This window comes from Amblyraja radiata, unplaced genomic scaffold, assembly GCF_010909765.2.
Source record: "Amblyraja radiata isolate CabotCenter1 unplaced genomic scaffold, sAmbRad1.1.pri S96, whole genome shotgun sequence".
Classification (NCBI taxonomy): Eukaryota; Metazoa; Chordata; class Chondrichthyes; order Rajiformes; family Rajidae; genus Amblyraja; species Amblyraja radiata.
In genome coordinates, this window is record NW_022630178.1 from 141,549 (window position 1) to 160,022 (window position 18,474).

The window sequence follows — 18,474 nt, forward strand, 5'->3', positions numbered from 1 at the left end:
TGCAGATGCTGGAAAATCGAAGGTAGACACAAAATGCTGGAGTAACTCAGCGGGTGAGGCAGCATCTATGGAGCGAAGGTATAGGTGACGATTCGGGTCGAGACCCTTCTTCAGACTCAAGAACCATTTCCTTCACTCCATAGATGCTGCCTCACACGCTGAGCTTCTCCAGCATTTTTGTCTAACAACAAGTCAAATCACCTTCACTGGACAATAGACAACAGGTGCAGGAGGAGGCCATTCTGCCCTTCGAGCCAGCACCGCCATTCAATGTGATCATGGCTGATCATCCCCAATCAGTACCCCGTTCCTGCCTTCTCCCCATATCCCTCGACTCCGCTATCTTTAAGAGCCCTATCAAGCTCTCCCTTGAAAAAACATCCAGAGAACCGGCCTCCACCGCCTTCTGAGGCAGAAAATCCCACAGACTCACAACTCTCTGGGTGGAAAAGTTTCTCCTCATCTCAATCCTAAATGCCCACAGATTCACCACTCCCTGGGTGGAAAAGTTTCTCATCTCCGTTCTAAATGGCCGACGCCTTATTCTTAAACTGTGGCCCCTGGTTCCGGACTCCCCGAACATCGGGAACATGTTTCCTGCCTCTAGCGTGTCCAAACCCATAACAATCTTATATATTTCAATACGATGCCCTCTCATCCTTCTAAACTCCAGAATGTACAAGCCCAGCCACTCCATTCTCTCAGCATGTGACAGTCCCGCCATCCCGGGAATTAACCTGGTGAACCTACGCTGGGCTCCCTCAATAGTAAGAATGTCCTTCCTCAAATTAGGAGACCAAAACTGTACACAATACTCCAGGTGTGGTCTCACCAGGGCCCTGTACAACTGCTGAAGGACCTGTTTGCTCCTATACTCAACTCCTCTGGGTATGAAGGCCAACAGGCCAAAACTGCACACAATACTTCAGGTGTGGTCTCACCAGGGAAGGAGGGAGAGGGAGAGAGAGGGGCAGATGGGTGAGACAGAGAGAGGGACGGAGAGAGAGATTGAGAGAGAAAGAGGGAGGGAGAGAAAGAGAGACAGGAGAGGGGGAAGAGAGAGAGGGAAAGGGGGAGGGCCAGAGCGGGAACGGGGGAAGAGAGGGGGGGGAGAGCTAGGGGGAGAAGGAGAGCGCAGAGAGAGAAGTGGGTGTGAGCAGAGCGAGGGGGAGGGAGGCTAGGGACGAGCAGAGGGAGAGGAGATAGGGGTGTGAGAGGAGAGGGAGAGGGAGCTAGGGGGAGAAAGGGAGAGAGAGAAGGGGAGAGAGAGAAGGGGAGAGAGAAAGGGGGAGAGAGAAAGGGGGTGAGAGAGAGGGGGAGAAAGAAGGGGTAAAAGAAGGGGCGCGAGAGGGAGAGAGAGAGAGAGAGAGAGGGAAAGGGAGGGAGAGAGATGGAGAGAGGGGGAACCGCCTGCCAGTGCCTGTGCATGCTCCCCCTGCTGCATTAAAGGGGATGCATGCATCACTGGCTGCATTGCTGCCTCTCCCGCAGCATCGCAGAGCTTTTATCCTCACCTGATCTTCACAGCTGCATTCCCGCACCACTCTCCGGTTGGGTGGCGAACCTCTCATCGTAAAAGGCGCCTCCGGCAGGAAGGGGGACGATTTAGAGCGGCGCACCGGCCCTGGGAAAGTGGGACGGCGTGTCTCAGGCGTCCGGGTGGAGGGCGAAACGCCGAATGTTGGTTCCGGGTGGTGCTTTGGTGCATTGAGGGTGGGATGGAGAAGAAAAGGGAGGGGCAGAAGGAGGGAGGGAGAAAGAGAGAGAGGGAAAGAGAGACGGAGGGAATGAGTGTGAGAGAAAGTTTGGGAGAATTTTGAAAAGTTTTCAGAAACTTTTGAGAACGTTTTTACGAAGTTTTGGAGAAATTGAGGGAGAGGGAGAGAGAGTGTGAGAGAAAGAAAGGGATGAGGGAGGGAGAGAGAAGTATTCACCTCCCTCCCTCTCTGACATCACGGTGGCCCAGCGGTAGAGTTGCCGCCTCACGGCGCCAGAGACCAGGGTTCCATTATTTGGCAACCTAAAAAGCTGCCTAGGTTGTCCGGCTGGCAACAGGGAAAACAAGTTAAGCGAGAGCCCTGGGGGGGGAGCGAACTTACGTAGACGTGATTGTGCGGATCTGCAGCTTCACATTCTCCCCATTAACATCGACCGCCTGAATCTTGAAATCCACTCCGATAGCAGAGATGTAGCTACCTGAAAGAGAGTGAGAGACAGCGAGAGAGAGATAGAGAGAGAGACATAGAGACAGAGGGAGGGAGAGAGAGAGAGAGAGGCAAAAGAGAGAGGGGAAGGGGGAGGGGGGAGAGAGACAGCGAGACGGAGGGAGAGAGAGGTGGAGGGGAGAGAGAGGTGGAGGGGAGAGAGATGTTCAAACACTTCGGGAAACAGACCCTCCTGTCACATCACTCTCATTCTTTCTCCACTGCCTCCAAAACCCTCCTCCCTTGTTTTGCCGCGCTTCTCCCTCATTCTTCGCTATCCACCCACATCCTTCCTCTCTCCCCTCCCTCCTTCTCTCCCCCCCCCTCCCTCCTTCTCTCCCTCCCCTCTCTCTCTCCCTCCTATCTGAGAATGTGTTATCAGCAATTCAAAAGTAACAAACTGCTCTTTCCAACCCCTGTTGAGTTAAATCACAAGATCATCAGGGATGATCATGGGGAGAAGGCAGGCACGGGTTATTGATAGGGGACGATCAGCCATGATCACAATGATTGGCGGTGCTGGATCCTAGGGCTGAATTGCCTCCTCCTGCACCTATTTTCGATGTTTCTATGATAGGAGCAGAATTAGGCCATTTGGCCCATCTAGTCCACTCCGCCATTCAATCACGGCTGATCTACCTCTCCCTGCTAACCTCTTTCTCCTGCCTTCTCCTCATAATCCCTGACACCTGCACTAATCAACAATCTATCTATCTTTGCCTTAAATAAATCCACTGACTTGTGGCCTCCACCCCGTCTGTGGCAATGAATCCCACAGATTCACCACCCTCTGGCTAAATAAATTCCTCCTCATCTCCTTCTTTCAAGATTCTCCTCCATGTCTACAAAGCCCTCAATGGGCTTGCCCTCATCTACATAAAAAGTCTTCTCACCCACCACTCCACCTCCAGGCCTCTCAGATCGGCCGACTTGGGGTTGCTGAATATCCCACGGTCTAGGCATAAGCTCAGGGGCGACCGAGCCTTTGCGGTTGCAGCCCCTAGACTGTGGAACAGCATCCCCTTTCCCATCAGAACTGCCCCCTCCATCAACTCATTTAAGTCAAGATTAAAGACGTATCTATACTCCCAAGCCTTTCCTAACGTCCTCTGAGTGAGGACTACATGTATATATGTATGTAAGGTACACAACATTGCTGGGGAAACTCAACGGGTGCAGCAGCATCTATGGAGCGAAGGAAATAGGCGACGTTTCGGGCCGAACCCCTTCTTCAGACTGATGTATGTAGTTTGTTTTGTTGTGCTAGTCTTATAACAAATGTAAAGCACTTTGGCCAACGAGAGTTGTTTTTTAAATGTGCTATATAAATAAATGTGACTTGACTTGACTTGAAGGAACGTCCTTGAATTGGGAGTTTGTGCCCTCTGGTCCTAGACTCTCCTACTAGTGGAAACATCCTCTCCACATCCACTCTATCCGGGCCGCCCACTGTTCGGTGCCGTTTCAATGGCCCCCCCATATTTACCCACTTACTTGGCCTCCACCGCCGTCTGTGGCAATGAATCCCACAGATTCACCGCCCGCTGATAAATATCATCATTAATAAACTTCACACCCTCTCTTTAACCCGACAGGAGAGTGGGGAGGACGCTTCACTATGTGTGTGTGTGTGTGTGTGTGTGTGTGTGTGAAAGAGAGAGAGAGAACAGAGTAGGCGAGAGGGGAGAGAGGGGGGTATATTGCGTGTGTGTGTGGAGGGAACCTCATTGTGAGTGTCTTCGCTCAATCTCTCCTCCTCAGTTTTCTTCTCTCTGTCTCTCTCTGTCCTTTCCTTTCTCCTTCCTCCACAAAGAGAGAGAGGGGGGCTCTCTCTCTCTTTTACCCTCTATCACCATCCACCCTTCCTTTCCCCTCCACACCCTCTATCACACTCTCTCCCCCTCTCCTCATCACCCCTTCTCCTTCCTCCCTCTCTCACGTCTGTCTCTCTACTCCTTCCCTGCCCCCTCCTCTCCCAATATCCCTCCTTCCCCCTCTCCCTATCTATCTACCCTCTCTCCTCCCCTCCCTACCCTTTCCCCTCTCCCTCACTCTTTCCTCCTCTCTCTCTCTCCCCTTCTTACTCTCCCTCTCTCCTTCTTCCTCTCTCTCTCTCTCCCTCTCCTTCCCCTCTTCTTCCATCTCCCCTTGCCATACAGAGAAGGTTCACCAGACTGCTTCCTGGGATGTCAGCACTTTCATATGAAGAAAGACTGGATAGACTCGGCTTGTACTCGCTAGAATTTAGAAGATTGAGGGGGGATCTTATAGAAACGTACAAAATTCTTAAGGGTTTGTATTGTATTGTATTGTATTGTATTATATTGTATATCTTTATTGTTATTTTCCCGAGTACTCACATACCCAGAGGAAACAAAAAAACGTTACTCAAACCAGTGTCCATTCAGTGTGCAGTAAAAAATAAATAGAAATAAAAATACATATATCATGAACAAGTTTAACACTACTCTCAACTAAACATCAACAGGCGTTCCGATCGGCAGCGGCACGACAGTGGCTCTGTACAGGTTGGTGGTTGGTGCGCGATACTTTGGCAGGGGGCAAAGTCCGTTTAACAGTCTTATAGCCTGCGGGAAGAAGCTGAGGAGCATCCTGCTGGTTTTGCAGCTAATGCTCCTGTACCTCTTCCCAGATGGCAGGATGGAGAATATGTGATGCGATGGGTGGTAGGGGTATTTGATGATGGAGATGGCTCTGTTGATACATCTCTTCCTGTATATGTCCAGCAAGAAAGGGAGTGGAGCACCAATAATCCTGCTGGCGGTCTTCACAATCCTGTCAAGTTGGTGCCGTTCGTACGCCTTGCAGCTCCCGAACCAGGAAGTGATGCCGTTGGTTAATGTGCTCTCGATTGTCCCCCTATAAAAAGTTCGTAGATGTGTAGTGGGGAGACCTGCTTTACGTAGTCTTCGGAGAGGGTGTAGTCGCTGCTGGGCTCTCTTGACCAGTGCTGTGGTGTTGGTTGTGGACATCAGGTCATCTGACAGGTGGAGTCCTAGGAACTTCACGCTTTCCACATCAGCTCCATCGATGTGCAGAGGTGTATGGTGTTGTTTTCCCGCCCTCCTGAAGTCAACCACCATCTCCTTAGTTTTTCCCACGTTGAGAATGAGGTTGTGGGATTTGCACCATCCTGTGAGCAGCTCCACCTCCATCCTGTACGCCGACTCATCATTGTCACTGATGAGACCTACCACTGTTGTGTCATCAGCGAACTTGTTGATGAAGTTGTTATTGAGTCTAGCAGTACAGTCGTGTGTAAGCAGACTAAACAGCAGGGGGCTTAGGACACAGCCTTGGGGCGAGCCAGTGCTCACGGCTATGATTTTTGATGTCCTACTGCCCACCCTGACTGTCTGCTGCCGTTGTGATAGAAAGTCCAGGACCCAGTTACATGTGCCAGCATCAACCCCCAATAGCTCCAACTTCTCCACCAGCTGCTGCGGAATGATTGTGTTAAACGCAGAGCTGAAGTCTATGAAGAGGATACTGGCATAAGTATTTTTCCGATCAAGGTGTGACAGTACGAGGTTCAGTGTTGTTGAGACTGCGTCCTCTGTGGATCGGTTGGCTCTGTAGGCGAACTGCAGTGGGTCTAGGTCGGCAGGTAGACTCTTTTTGATGTGCTGCATAACCAGTCGCTCAAAACACTTCATTGCTATGGGTGTTAGAGCCACTGGTCGAAAGTCATTATGGCAGGCTGGGTTTGGTTTCTTCGGGACAGGGACGATGGTGGCACTCTTAAGACAGTTGGGCACTATTGCCTGGCTGAGTGAGATGTTAAAAATGTCTGTGAAGACATATTTCAGTTGCTCGGCGCAGTCTCTTAAAACGCATCCAGGAATGTTGTCCGGCCCTGCAGCTTTGCGTGGATTGATGCTGGCAAAGGCCTTTTTAACTCCGGCTGCGGACAGCCTAAGCGACTGGTCACTGGGAGATGGCAGTAGTGCACGTGTCTGGGTGCTGTTTTTAACCATATAACCATAAAACAATTACAGCACGGAAACAGGCCATCTCGGCCCTACAAGTCCGTGCCGAACAATTTTTTTCCCTTAGTCCCACCTGCCTGCACTCATACCATAACCCTCCATTCCCTTCTCATCCATATGCCTATCCAATTTATTCTTAAATGATACAAACGAACCTGCCGCCACCACTTCCACTGGAAGCTCATTCCACACCGCTACCACTCTCTGAGTAAAGAAGTTTCCCCTCATGTTACCCCTAAACTTCTGTCCCTTAATTCTGAAGTCATGTCCTCTTGTTTGAATCTTCCCTATTCTCAAAGGGAAAAGCTTGATCACATCAACTCTGTCTATCCCTCTCATCATTTTAAAGACCTCTATCAAGTCCCCCCTTAACCTTCTGCGCTCCAGAGAATAAAGACCTAACTTATTCAACCTATCTCTGTAACTTAGTTGTTGAAACCCAGGCAACATTCTAGTAAATCTCCTCTGTACTCTCTCTATTTTGTTGACATCCTTCCTATAATTGGGCGACCAAAATTGTACACCATACTCCAGATTTGGTCTCACCAATGCCTTGTACAATTTTAACATTACATCCCAGCTTCTATACTCAATGCTCTGATTTATAAAGGCTAGCATACCAAAAGCTTTCTTTACCACCCTATCTATATGAGATTCCACCTTCAAGGAACTATGCACGGTTATTCCCAGATCCCTCTGTTCAACTGTATTCTTCAATTCCCTACCATTTATCATGTACGTCCTATTTTGATTTGTCCTGCCAAGGTGTAACACCCCACATTTATCAGCATTAAACTCCATCTGCCATCTTTCAGCCCATTTTTCCAAATGGCCTAAATCACTCTGTAGACTTTGGAAATCCTCTTCATTATCCACAACACCCCCTATCTTGGTATCATCTGCATACTTACTAATCCAATTTACCACCCCTTCATCCAGATCATTGATATACATGACAAACAACAAAGAACCCAACACAGATCCCTGAGGCACCCCACTAGTCACCTGCCTCCAACCCGACAAACAGCCATCCACCATTACCCTCTGGCTTCTCCCATTCAGCCACTGCTGAATCCATCTTGCTATTCCTGCATTTATACCCAACAGTTTAACCTTCTTAACCAACCTTCCATGATGAACCTTGTCAAAGGCCTTACTAAAGTCCATATAGACAACATCCACTGCTTTACCCTCGTCAATTTCCCTAGTAACCTCTTCAAAAAATTCAAGAAGATTAGTCAAACATGATCTTCCAGGCACAAATCCATGTTGACTGTTCCTAATCAGACCCTGTTTATCCAGATGCTTATATATATTATCTCTAAGTATCTTTTCCATTAATTTGCCCACCACTGAAGTCAAACTAACAGGTCTATAATTGCTAGGTTTAATCTTAGAACCCTTTTCAAACAATGGAACAACATGCGCAGTACGCCAATCCTCGGGGACTATTCCCGTTTCTAATGACATTTGAAATATTTCTGTCATAGCCCCGGCTATTTCTACACTAACTTCCCTCAATGTCCTAGGGAATATCCTGTCAGGACCTGGAGACTTATCCACTTTTATATTTTTCAAAAGTGTCAGTACTTCTTTTACTTTGAAACTCATAGGTAGGCGGCGCGACTCTCGTCAACAGCGGCCTCTGCAGTCCGTCTGCGTTTTTATTATTTTATGTCTATGTTTTTATGTAGTTTTTGTTATTTTTTGTTGGGGTATGTGTGTGGGGGGTGGGGGTGGTGTGGGGGGGAGGGGGTAACTTTTAAATCTCTCCCTGCACGGGAGACCCGACCTTTTCTTTGTCGGGTCTCCGTTGTCGTTGGGGCTGCAACGAGGAGCGGCCTCCAACAGGAAGACCGGGGGCTGTGGTGCCGACTACTCACCTCACCGTCGCGGAGCTGGCCGAGTCCAGAGCGGGTGGAGCTGTGGTGGACGCTGCTGCGACCCGACCCCCGGAGGTTCGGTGGCTGCAACTGCGGGTTTGGCGGGCGGCACCGGGAGCCCGCGGGTCCCTGGAGGGAGACCGCTTTTCAGGGCTTCCGCAACGGCGACTTCTCCCGCCCGAGTTGCGGGGTTGAAGAGCTCCTGGAGCGGGGCCTTACACCATCGCCCCGCGTGGCTTGGAATGGCTGCGGGACTTTGCGAGCGCACGCCGGGGGCTCTAACACCAAGACCCGGTGCGCGACCTTGCATCACCCGGCGTGGCTTTAATGGCCACGGGACAATCGCCATCGCCCGCCGGGGGCTTTGACTTTGACTCTGACAGGGGGGGGGGGGGGAGTGCAGTGGAGAGAAAAGTTTTTTTGGCCTTCCATCACAGCAATGTGATGGATGTTTATGTAAATTATGTTGTGTCTTGGGTCTATTTGTTTGTAATGTATGGCTGCAGAAACGGCATTTCGTTTGGACCTCAAGGGGTCCAAATGACAATAAATTGAATTGTATTGTATTGTATTGTATTGTATAGTATCCATAACTACTCTACTCGTTTCCCTTACCTCACATAAATCAATATCCTTCTCCTTGGTGAATACCGAAGAAAAGAAATTGTTCAATATCTCCCCCATCTCTTTTGGCTCTGTAGATAGCTGCCCACTCTGTTTCTCCCATGGACCAATTTTATCACTCGTTATCCTTTTGCTATTAATATAGCTGTAGAAACCCTTTGGATTTACTTTCACCTTACTTGCCAAAGCAACCTCATATCTTCCTTTAGCTTTTCTAATTTCTTTCTTAAGATTCTTTTTACATTCCTTATACTCCACAAGCACCTCATTTACTTCATGCTGCCTATAATTATTGTAGATCTCCCTCTTTTTCAGAACAAGATGTCCAATTTCCCTTGAAAAACCAGGGCTCTTTCCAATTTTTACTGTTTCCTTCCAACCGAACAGGAACATAAAGATTCTGTACTCTTAAAATTTCCCCTTTAAATGTCCACCATTTCTCTTCTACATCTTTCCCATAAAACAAAATGTCCCAGTCCACTCCTTTTAAATCATCTCGCATCTCATCAAAGTTAGCCTTTCTCCAATCAAAAATCTCAACCCTAGGTCCAGTTCTGACCTTCTCCATAATTATATTGAAACTAATGGTATTGTGATCACTGGACCCGAAGTGCTCCCCAACGCTTACCTCCGCCACCTGTCCCGTCTCATTTCCTAACAGGAGGTCCAGCACTGCCCCTCCTCTAGTAGGTACCTCTATGTATTGCTGCAAAAAACTATCCTGCACACATTTTACAAACTCCAAACCATCCAGCCCATTTACAGAATGTGTTTCCCAGTCTATGTGTGGAAAGTTGAAATCTCCCACAATCACTACCTTGTGCTTACTACTAATATCTGCTATCTCCTTACATATTTGCTCTTCCAATTCTCGTTCCCCATTTGGCGGTCTATAATACACCCCATATAAGTGTTGCTACACCTTTCCAACTTCTCAGTTCCACCCAAATAGCCTCCCTAGATGAGCCCTCCAATCTATCCTGCCAAAGCACTGCTGTAATATCTTCCCTGACTAGCAATGCAACACCTCCAACTCTTGCCCCTCCAATTCTATCACACCTGAAGCAACGAAATCCTGGAATATTTAGTTTCCAATCACAGCCCTCCTGCAACCATGTTTCACTGATCGCCACAACATCATACTTCCAGGTGTCTATCCAGACTCTAAGCTCACCCACCTTTCTTACAATGCTCGTAGCATTAAAATATGCACATTTAAGAAACCCCCCGTCTCTTCTTCTCTGTTTATTTCCTTTTTTTTCTTTCTCCTCTTGTGTCCGAGTGCTTCCCTTTTCTGCTTCCTGCCTCCCATTCTGTCTACTAGCTTTCTCTATTTGAGTCCCTCGCCCCAACCATTCTAGTTTAAAGTCTCCCCAGTGACCTTTGCAAATTTCCCCGCCAGGATGTTGGTCCCCCTCGGGTTCAAGTGCAACCCATCCTTTCTGTACAGGTCCCACCTTCCCCAAAAGAAGTCCCAATGATCCAGAAACTTGAATCCCTGCCCTCTGCACCAGTCTTTCAGCCACGCATTTAACCACCACCTCGCTCCATTCCTACTCTCACTGTCGCGTGGTACAGGCAGTAATCCTGAGATTGTTACCTTTTTGGTCCTTTTCCTTAACTCTCCTCCCAACACCGTAAATCCTCCCTTCAGGACCTCTTCTCTTTTTTTACCTATGTCATTTGTACCAATATGTACCACGACCTCAGGCTCCTCTCCCTCTGATTTCAGGATATCTTGGACGCGTTGAGACACGTCCGAGACCTTGGCACCAGGGAGGCAGACCACCATCCTGGTCTCCCGACTGCGTCCACAGAAACGCCTATCCGACCCCCTAACAATAGAGTCCCCAATTACAATTGCCCTCTTCTTTTTTTCCCTACCTTTCGGAGCAACAGGGCCGGTCTCTGTGCTGGAGGCCCGTCCGCTGTTGCTACCCCCGGGTAGGCTGTCATCCTCATCCGTACTCAAACAGGAGTACTTATTTGCAAGGTGTACCGACATTGGAGTACTCCCTCGTTCCTGCCTCTGCCCCTTGCCCTTCCTTAGCGTGACCCACATGTCTCTCTCCCGTGGTGTTGGAGTGACCACCTCCCTATAACTCCCCTCTATGACCTCGTCACTCTCCCTGACCAGACAGAGGTCATCGAGCTGCTGCTCCAGGAACCTAATACGGTCCCTTAGGAGCCCCATCTCTCTGCACCTGGTGCAGATGTGGACGTCTGGAGGACCATCTGACACCATGACCTCCCACATCTGACATCCCGAACAGTACACTGCTCTGGCTGTCATTCTCCCGCCTTACCCTGGATCCGATACCAGTATAATACAATAGAAACTGCTCGGAGAAATCAGCAGGTATCTGACACAAACAGCTGCTCCCTCTTGCCCTTTAAACTGCACCTTAATTATATAAACAAAAAGCACTGTACCTTTAGCCCACTGTACCCTTAGCTCACTGTACCTTTACTAATGCACTGTACCTTTAGCCCACTGTACCCTTGGCTCACTGTACCTTTACTAATGCACTGTACCTTTAGCCCACTGTACCCTTGGCTCACTGTACCTTTACTAAAGCACTGTACCTTTAACCCACTGTACCTTTCGCCCACTGTACATTTCGCCAACTGTACCCTTAGCTCACTGTACCTTTACTAAAGCACTGTACCTTTAACCCACTGTACCCTTAGCCCACTGTACCTTTACTAAAGCACTGTACCTTTAACCCACTGTACCTTTAGCCCACTGTACCCTTAGCCCACTGTACCTTTACTAATGCACTGTACCTTTAGCCCACTGTACCTTTCGCCCACTGTACCTTTAGCCCACTGTACCTTTAGCCCACTGTACCCTTGGCTCACTGTACCTTTACTAATGCACTGTACCTTTAACCAGAAAGCAGAAATGCTAACCTGAGGTTGCACCCAATCAGCTGCTTCCTCTAGTCTACTTCCGCCAATCAGCGGCTTCCACCAGAACCCTCCCTATGGAGTGTGGAACGTTACAGACTTTGGTAAAAAAGCCCCGACCTTCCTCCACTCGCTCCAACGGTCCAACAAGGTTTTTAACCTCAAACCGTGCGTAGAACTCGTTCAGTTCATCTGTAATACAGTTGTGGGGCCCGGGAGCGGGTGTAATACAGTTGCGGGGCCCGGGAGCGAGTGTAATACTGTTGCGGGGCCCGGGAGCGAGTGTAATACTGTTGCGGGGCCCGGGAGCGAGTGTATTACAGTTGTGGGGCCCGGGAGCGAGTGTAATACAGTGGTGGGGCCCGGGAGCGAGTGTACTACAGTTGTGGGGCCCGGGAGCGAGTGTAATACAGTGGTGGGGCCCGGGAGCGAGTGTAATACAGCTGTGGGGCCCGGGAGCTAGTGTAATACAGCTGTGGGGCCCGGGGGGGGGGGGGGGGAGAGAGGGGCACCAGCCCGGAAATGACGTCGCTGCCCTCCGCGAGCGGTGACGTTAAGAGCGGGGCGGAAGGCACAGGGTGGGACAGGAGAACAAGGCCAAGTGGACGAGGAGTTTGTGGAGTGTCTGTCTGTCTGTCTCCATCCCTCGTGGATTCCCAGAGTAGTTTGTACAGGAGCTGACCAGGGAGAAGGCAAGTCTGGTTGTTCAATGTCGTGCAATGAACCTGCTTAGATAAAGGCAAGTGGGGGTAAAATAGCCAGTCACCAAAATAATGGCCATTCATTTACAGGAATCAAACACTAAATTCCTTCCATTTGGCCCATAAATCCACGACAATGAGATTTTAAAATGATGCTATATTGTGAATTCTTGTGTGAATGTTATTTGGACACTTAGGCTATTTAAAAATGTTAAATATTTTCTAAAGAAACGGATAACAGTTCTGTCCTCCCCCAACATGGGGAACATGTTTCCTGCATCTACCCTGTCCAATCTCTCACTAATTTTACACGATTCTATAAGATTCCCACATCTTTCTGAATTCCAGTGAATACAAACCCAGTCAACCAATTCTTTCAACATATGTCAGTCCCGCCATCATCATCATTTCCTGAGAAGGCTGGCATTTTCTTTGATTATTGATAACACAACATGAATTCTGAAGAATTCTGAAGAACACAGTCAGGTCAGGAAAAACTTGCTTTATTTGTTAGGCAAGGCACAAATACGTTAAGACTTTATTTAAAAAAAAACACACTTTAAAATGCTTTTAAGTGTTTGGGCCAGTGGCAGCCAGCTGGTACTGTGAGCAGTTGGCTGTGTGCAGCTTGGCTCACTTTTGCATATTCACTTGGGTACATTATGAATGAGAAGATGCTGGTACTGTTGCTTGTCTGCTCCTCGACAGGGCTAAGGAGGGCTTGTATTAGGAACACTTCTCCATCCATGTCCCACCACGGATGGCTGTCCTGCTGAGTTCTACCGGCACTTTGGAGGGGAATGGCCAGGCAACGTGTCGGGTCTGGACATTTCTATGGACTCATGGAGCCGGGGGGGGGGGGGGGCAGGAAAAAAGAGTTGGGGCCGGGACAGGCTCCAGGATTTCATTTGGATGAGGGGAGAGTCTCCTCAAATTGGAGAATTCTGTGTTCATGTCTGGTCTGTAAGCTGTGAGGTGCTGTCCCTCCAGTTTGTGTGTCACCTCACTCTGGCAATGGAGGAGGCCCAGGACAGAAATATCAGTGTGGGAGTGGGAAGGGGAGATAAAATGGTTGGCATTGACGGACTGAGCACAAGTGAAGGGTGAAATTTACGCCTAGTGTAGATACAGGAACAGGAGATGCTGGTTTACAAAAAGAGACACAATCTCCTGAAATAACTTGCACCTCTGGAGAGCATGGACAGGCAACATTCTAGGTCAGGACCCTTCTTCAGACTACTTGTTGTGGGGGGTGGAGAAAGGGAGAGGTGGGAGTGGTCGCCTTAGATTGCCTTCCCTCTACAGATGCCGCCTGACCAACTGAGTCCCTCCACCGCTTTAGAGGGAATGGACAGACGACGTTTTGAGTCAGGACCCTTCTTCAGACTGAGTGGAGAGGGTGGGGGGAGGAAGTTGGAAAAGCGAGTTGGGGGCTGGACAAAGCCTGGCAAGTGATAGGTGGATACAGAATGCTGGAGTAACAGCGGGACAGGCAGCATCTCTAGAGAAAAGGAATGGGAGAAGTTTCAGGCTGAGTCCCTTCTTCAGAAGTGATAGGTGGATACAGGTGAGGGAGACACAAGAAACTGCAGATTCTGGAATCTTGCATAGAGCACAATTTAGTTAGATGCACAGAATCACTTGCCCAGACTGGGGGAATCGAGGACCAGAGGACATGGGTTCAAGGTGAAGGGGGAAAGATTTAAAAGGAAACTGAGGGGTAACTTTTTCAAACAGAGGGTGGTGGGAGTATGGAACAAACTGTCAGAGGAGGTAGTTGAGGCTGTGACTATCCCAAGAAACAGTTAGACAGTTACATAGATAGGCCAAGTTTGGAGGGATATGGACCAAACACAGGCAGGTGGGACTAGTGTAGCTGGGACATGTTGGTCAATGTGGGCAAGTTGGGCCGAAGGGCCTGTTTCCACACTGTATCACTTTATAACTAACACAGAGTGCTGGAGAAACTCAGCGGGTCAGGCAGCATCTGTGGAGAACATGGATCGGTGACATTCAGAGTACTGGAATAACTCAGCAGAACAGGCAGCATCTCTGGAGACAAGGAATGGGTGACATATCGGGTCGACACTGAAGATGGGGTCTCGACCCTGAAACGTTATCCATTTCTTCCCGCCTTTTGTGTCTACTTAAACAGCGCCTATCTATCCACGTGGCGGTGTGCCAGCAGGCTGGAGGAGCGGGCAAAGGCCTTGCTGCAGAGAGGGTAGACGAAAGGGCGCTGGCCGGTGTGGACTCGTCAGTGGTCCAGCAGGTGGTCAAGGCGGGTGTAACCCTCGCCACACTCAGCGCACACAAAGGACCTCTCTCCGGTGTGTATCCACATGTGCTCCCGCAGCCCCCGTGCTCTCTTGTCACAGTGGGAGCAGCTGCTCGCCGACGTGGGTCCGCCGGTGCTGCCGCAACCCCCGCGAGCTGTCAAACTCCTCACCACAGTACGGGCAGTCGTACGGCTGGCCACTGGTGTGCACGTGCTGGTGAGGGAGGGCGTGGGAGGCCATGGCAAAGCGCTCTCCACACACCGGGCTGGGGACGGGACGGTCGCCGGCGTGCACCCGCTGGTGGGACAGCAGATAGGTGGAGCGGGTGAAGCCCTTGCCGCACTGGGCGCAGGTGTAGGGGTGCTCGCTGGTGTGGGTGCGCTGGTGCTGCTGCAGGCTCCTGGACTGGGTGAAGCTCTTGCCGCAGTGGGCACATGTGTAGGGGCGCTCGCTGGTGCGGGTGCGCTGGTGATCCAGCAGGCGGTCTGAGCGGGTGAAGCCCTTGCCGCTCTGGGCGCAAGTGAAGGGGCGCTCCCCGGTGTGGGTGCGCTGGTGCCTCAGCAAGTTGCTGGAGTGGGTGAAGCCCTTGCCGCACTGGGCGCAGGTGAAGGGGCGCTCCCCGGTGTGGGTGCGCTGGTGCTTCAGCAAGTTGCTGGAGTGGGTGAAGCCTTTGCCGCACTGTGCGCAGGTGAAGGGGTGCTCGCCGGTATGGGTGCGCTGATGCAGCACCAGGTTGCCGGATTGGGTGAAGACCTTGCCGCACTGGGCACATGTGTAGGGGCGCTCGCTGGTGTAGGGGCGCTCGCTGGTGTGGGTGTGCTGGTGCACCAGCAGGTTACTAGACTTGGTGAAGCCCTTGCCGCAGTCGCTGCATGTGTAGGGGCGTTCCCCGGTGTGCACGCGGCTATGCCCCTTCAGATCCTTGGGCGACTTGAAGCCTTTGCCGCAGTCGGAGCAGGTGAAGGGCCGCTCACTGCTGTGCACCCGCTGGTGCTCCCGCAGCCTCGACAACTGGGTAAAGCTCTCGCCGCATGTAGAGCAGCCATAGGGCTTCTGGCCCGTGTGCACCCGCCGGTGGGCCTCCAGCACATCCGCCCTCTTGAAGCTCTTGCCGCACTCTATGCAGTTGAAGGGGCATTCTATCATGTGCACCCGCCAGTGGGCCTCCAGCTTGCTCGGGTACTGCCAGGCCTTGCCACACACGTCGCACTCATAACGCTTCTCCTTGTTGTGCCCCGTCATGTGGTCCTCCATCAAAGATCAGCCCTCGATGCCCGGCCCGCACACCGAGCAGATGGGGGGCTCACCGGCACCCTGGCCGCCCTCAATGGCCGCTCACGTTCCTGTCTCTCCGTCCACAGCAACGGCTCCTAAACCCTGCGGGAGGGGAACACTGAGGGTCAACAAGCAGGCAAACAGGACATTCCTAGCACATATTGGGTGCGTTTATGGCGGGGGAAAACATTATATAATTCTGCGCTGCACACTGGCGCAGCGGTACAGTTGTAAATTAATTGGCCTCCACAAAATAGCTAAATTGTCCCCAATGTGCGTTGGATAGTGCTAGTGTACGGGGTGATCGCTGGTCGGCGCGGACCCCATGGGCCGAAAGACCTGTTGTTTCCGCGCTGCATCTCTAAACTGATCTAAACCAAAGAAGGGTGTCAACCCAAAACGCCACCCATTCCTCTCTCCACAGATGCTGCCTGACCTGCTGAGTCACTCCAGCACTTTGTGTCTATCTTCTCCACAGATGCTGCCTGACCCGCTGAGTTACTCCAGCACTTTGTCATAGAGTCATGGAGTGATACAGTGTTGGAAAGTGGACCTTCGGCCCAACTCGTACCCGCACTCCTAGATCCCGCGGCTCTACACATTCCGCAAGGCTCAGAGTTCGGAGTCCTAATGAGACCACACCTGGAGTATTGTGTGCAGTTTTGGTCACCTAATTTGAGGAAGGACATTCTTGCCATTGAGGGAGAGCAGCGTAGGATCACCAGCTTAATTCCCGGGGTGTGGGGGACTGTCATAAGCTGAGAGAATGGAGAGGCTGGGCTTGTACACTCTGGAGTTTAGAAGGATGAGATGGGATCCTATTGAACCATATAAGATTGTTAAGGGTTTGGACACGCTAGAGGCAGGAAACATGTTCCCGATGTTGGGGGAGTCCAGAACCGGGGGCCACACAGTTTAAGAATAAGGGGTAAGCCATTTAGAACAGAGACATGGAAACACTTTTTCACACGGAGTTGTGAGTTTGTGGACCTCTCTGCCCCAGAGGCCGGTTCTGTGGATACTTTCAAGAGAGAGCTAGATAGGGCTCTTAAAGATCGTGGAGTCAAGGGATATGGGGAGAAGGCAGGAACGGGGAACTGATTGGGGATGATCAGCCATGATCACATTGATTGGCGGTGCTGGCTCCAAGGGCCGAATGGCCTATTCTTGCACCTACTGTCCTTTGTCTATTGCCCCAGCGCCCCGCCATTCACAGTGAAGATCCTGCCCTGGTTTGACTTCCTAAACTGCAACACCCTCCCCACCCCAAACAATGTGACCTCCTCCCTGTGGCTCCTTGCCCCTTACCCCTGCCGCCTCCTGCTCCTTACCCCCCTTTGCTCCCTCCCCCTCCTCCCCACCCCCAAACAATGTGAACCCCCACTAGGCTCCCTACCCCCTTCCATGACTCACTTCACTCTCTCTCCCCCCCCCCCTACCATTCATCCCCCTCGGCACCAAACCCACTCCCCCTTGAATCTCTCCCGCTCCCTTTGCTCCATGCTTCCCCCCGCTACTCACTTCAACCATGTTTCCAACCACAAGTCTCCCACCCCTCCCTACCCCGGACTGTCTCCTCTCTCTCTCTCTCTGAACCTCTCCCTTATTCCTGCCCCTCTCAGCCCCCACCGCTCAGATATCTCCCTCTCTCCCCTCCGAACTCTCTCTCCTCAACTCCCCCCTCTCTGTCTCTCCCTCCCTTCTCTCTCCACCCTCTATATCTCTGCCCCTCTCACTCTCCCCCTCTGTCTCTCTACCCTCTCACTCTCTCTCTACTCAATCCATCTCTCTCCCTCCCCTCTCTCTCTCTCTCTCTCCACCGCTCCTATCTCCGTCCCCACTCTCCCTCTCTCTCACCGTTCAGTGCGGATCGGCTCCATCTTGGCCGCGACAGATGCGTCATGTCCGGGCTGAGGCCGCCCCGCAGAGTGCGGGGCAAAGGGCGGAGACGTCATTTCCGGGCTAGGGCCGCCCCGCTCGAAGGTTCTCGAGAGGGGGAGGGAGAGAGAGGGGGCATGAGCCCGGAAATGACGTCGCGCACAGTCCCGGCTCGTTGCCCCGCAGGTTGCGGCCCGGATATGACGTGTCGCCGCCGCCCAAGATGGAGCCGATCCGCACCGGACGGTGAGAGAGAGAGAGAGGGGGAGGGGGAGAGAGAGAGAGAGGGAGAGAGGGGGAGAGGGAGAGAGGGGGAGGGAGAGAGGGCGGGGCCACTAACAGTCCACCAATCACAAGCTGCCGAGCGCATCTATGACATCACTATGGGACGTTGCCAACGGTAACCACGGCAGGAGAGTTCGAGGGAGACAGAGACAGAGAGAGATATAGAGAGTGATGAAGGGATAGAGGGAGGGATATAGGCAGAGAGAGATATAGCGAGATCGACATATAGCGAGATAGAGATATAGTGAGAATCAGAGAGAGAGATAGAGAATATATATATGGAGAGGGTGACAGAGAGATAGAGATATATAGAGAGGGGGAGATATAGGGTGATTTCACGAAAGGTCACTGGAGCGTAAATCCCCACTCACGTGACCGAAAATTTTAACTGGGGGACAAGCGTCACTTCCGGTACATGTTAGTGG